Here is a 4004-nt window from a genome sequence, read left to right on the forward strand (position 1 = left end):
TGTGTGTGTGTGTGTTTGTGTGTGTGTTTGTGTGAGTGCGTGTGTGTGTGTGTGTGTGTGTGTGTGTGTGTGTGCGTGTGTTTGTATGTGTGTGTGTGTGTACATCCCCCATCCCACGCCCTCCCTCATTTCTACAGAGAACAGGCCTCTACCCATGGACATTGACTCTGCTTGAGCGAACTATTTGTAACTGAAAACAAAGATCACAAAAGCTAGCGTTGTCCGCTTTAGCCTGCGATCTGAACCTAACTAAAATCTGTACTTAATAGATTGTACTTTTCCCCAAGGGTTAGATCTATGCGGTAGTTGAGAAGCCAGGACGCTTTCTTCACAGGTTCTCCACTCACTATAAAGATTTTCCCACCAGATCTAAACAACACCATTGATTTCTCCCTGAAAGGCATGCTCTGAAAAACCCATTCGAAATCAGATATAAATGGCGGGGGGCCTCTTTGGCTGCGCGCCGACATCCCTATTTTATTTCCGCAGTCCTACTTACGGATTAATCAAGTACAGGATAATTTAATAATGAGTGCTTTATTTGAAGCCAAGAGAAGAAAGCTAATGGAGGTGGGTGGGGCAAGAGGTGGGGAGGGGGTAGGGGAGGAGGAGATTCGAGTTGTAAGGGGATCGGGGTTGTGAGGAATGGGGTCCAGAATTGGTTTAAATCGATGTGAGTCTTGCCGACTTTGATCTCAGAAGAAGATCGACTACCTTCGAGTGGAAGTAACTAAGGGATATAATGAAGTAATACTCTCGTGAGGCGTCGTGAAGAAATCAGGCGCTCGTCAAAATAATGCAATAAAGGAAACTGGCGTTTTAATGACTATTGGACAGGGTTGTGGGGTTTTTTTGTTGGGTCAAACCTTATTTTTTGGCTTAACACCTTTTATGTCCATTTAAAAACACATTTACATGTTGATTTTCCTGCAAAAACGCTGACCAAAGGCAAAATAAAAAGTAAATGTGCAGCTTCCTGAAACTCTCAAGCTTTGGAATTCACCAAACTTTGATGACCATTAATTTTCTTGTTAATTATACATTTGACATGAGTCGACCCCCACCTCATTCGATAGATGGGTATTTTTTTCCAACTAAAAGCAAAACAAATGAACTCGCTATATGGTGCTACCAATTACTATTTTGTCGATGATAGTTTTCTGGAAGTACAGCTTTTCCTTCAGGAAAACCAGTTCAGTAGACGTGAAGCTAACTAATTTTGCTAAGTCCCCCTTCTGCTTCATTCCACGCGTAACAAGTAGTCTGATATGTTGCAGCTTCAAATAGCGTAAAGTTATGAACGACAGGCTTTGTTTTGTAATATAAGACTGATGCATTCAGTTTGGGTGTAAGGAGCACAGACTGAATATCCATAGAAAACATGCGCCGGTTTACGTTAATCACTTGAGAGATATTTGATGGCATCAGATTAGTCTCTTTCCTTTTCCTTGCGCGCTGCCTCTTTTCTAGAATGTGAGCATTCCAAACATCATCCGCACGTTGCCAACTTCACGGATAATGCAAAGGTCGCACATATCTTTCATTGGCATAAACAGAGACAGGCTATTCTGCCTGATTGTTTCATTGAAGGGGGAGGGGGGTGTTGAGAGGCTGCCTCTTGTGGTCTTGTAGATATCTGAGTTCCTTTGATAATTGGTTCTAAATGTATCTTAGAAATCATTCACTTAACCCAGTTGAATGCAGGAACATCTTTTTACACACTCATGACCATCGTTTTGAATGTTTATTTGAAGGTATGCCCTGACTGGTTAGTTTCTGAATACCTCCTCTGAGGTTGGTCTATGTCCACTAGTCCAATAAAGGGACATTTTTTTCATCCCATGAGAGGGACTACACTAAATCAAAAGAGCCCTTTGCCCTTTACATTTCAGAGTTTAGCTCTTGCAATCACCGTTTGGTTTCAGTGACGTAGCTGGGCTTTTCATTAAATCATTATGGCATTCCTGTCTAGATCCACGGATGGCCTTTCGCTTATTTGTTGCCACCCCTGAAAGCCCTTTCTTTTCCTCTGTGGCATCCCAAATGAGCTTTGTTTCTTAATCAGGCTCCAGGAAAAGTGGCTAAGATGCCTGAAGGTGAGATGGACCTAGGAATGTGGTTTGAGGATCGTGTTGCTGTGACTCCGAAGGTAATAATTCAGCAGCTGACTTACAGCTGCCTGGTGAAACGTCAGTATGGTTTGGGGCGTGATTCCAGGCGACACTGGTGTAGGTGCAGACTCAGTCTGGGAAGATGCTGGTACTTCCTTGCCTCCACATATAAGGCACATCCCTGGAAAGGACTGTGACATGGTAGCAGGAGTCAATTCATGGAACGGGGTCCGCTCAGCAGTGGTTTCCAAGCCAGCCCTTGGATGGGGTAAAAATCTAGGTGATGCGAGCACAGTTGGTGGGAGGTATTCAAAACAGATGCGTAAATGTCCATATCACTTGTATTGTTGAGGCACTAACTTATCACAATGTCCTCTATAGACTTCAGGGTGGGCCAAGACGAATATGTGTAAGTTCAGTACTACGAGTATTTGGTCTCAACCACAACTGCAGGACTCAGCGAATTTATAGTCTGAGAAGTCTCTTTGATAAACAAAATGGCTAGGTGACATCTGGAGAGTGCATTTAATTAAGTGTTAAATATTTGAATTTCTGAACTAACTGCAATAAAATGAATGAATAAAAGAATGAATGAATGAATGAATGAGACATTTCTTTATGAAGTCAGGCATATAAAATGCACCAGAAAATGTCAATTACGAGCGCTTCCATTAAGTCAATTCAAAAAGAAGGCTTATCCAGAAACTCGTATAAGCACGCCTCTCTCTCAAACGGGAGTGATGAAACCACGTAAAACCAGATCCACGCACCAGGTGAGGGTTGCGAGGCTTCATCACGCCAGGATGTCATGGGGGTAAACATACGAGGTTTTTTAGTAAGTTTTTTTCATGCTTTCTCTTTACAATTCAACCTACTGCTTTTGACACAATGTGAAGAAAGACTTGGAGAAGACATTAAGGCAAACAAAACATACAACAACAAAAAAACCCCCAACGATTTTCGAAAAAAATGAGGGTTACGAGGTTTTATCACTCCACCAGCGATGTACTATTAATATTGACCAACGCCTGATTCCAGCACGCCATGACACAATGATCGAATCTGCTCCAAAGGGAGCACCCTGCTGCCACGTCCTTGCTGACAACACTGAGTAGCTAATGGTAGTGACGTTTTAGGTGCATCGATTTCGGCATTTTTCCTACTGAGTTGACCCTACCCTAGACAATGGGGTGTGTTGGGGGAGGGGGGAGGGGGTGGTCTAACAGACCCCGTAAGTGGTTTATTTGTAGGTGACATGGTTAGGATTACAGTTAGGCTTAGTGTTAGAAATAGGGTTAAGGTTATGGTTGGGGTTAGGGTTAGGGTTAGGGTTAGGGTTAGGGTTAGGGTTAGGGTTAGGGTTAGGGTTAGGGTTAGGGTTAGGGTTAGGGTTAGGGTTAGGGTTAGGGTTATGGTTAGGGTTAGGGTTAGGGTTAGGGTTAGGGTTAGGGTTAGGGTTAGGGTTAGGGTTAGGGTTAGGGTTAGGGTTATGGTTACGGTTGCTATTAGGGTTACGGTTAGGGTTTGGATTAGGGTTAAGATTAAGGTTTCGGGGTCAGCAGAATTCCTAAACACTATCATTTGGTTTTCGAGCCTTTCAGCTCAAAAAATGTTGTGGTAGCTCCATTAGTATTGTATCATATCAGGTACCCATTCTGGGAGTATTTATCTTTGTTGACTCCGCCGTGGTAGTCAAAGATGAAAGAACTGAGAGACGCGTCATAATCGTCGTCGTCATCATCATCATCATCATCATCATCATCATCATCATCATCATCACAGACTAAACAGTTCCACTCTTTCTCGTTCTGTTTTTCGAGTTTTGTTCTTCTTGAAACATAACAATTTGCACCATTTCAAATCATTTTTACGTAACCTACAAATATCGGCACC

The sequence above is a fragment of the Aplysia californica genome, unplaced genomic scaffold (genome assembly GCF_000002075.1).
Source record: "Aplysia californica isolate F4 #8 unplaced genomic scaffold, AplCal3.0 scaffold00695, whole genome shotgun sequence".
NCBI classification, from domain to species: domain Eukaryota; kingdom Metazoa; phylum Mollusca; class Gastropoda; order Aplysiida; family Aplysiidae; genus Aplysia; species Aplysia californica.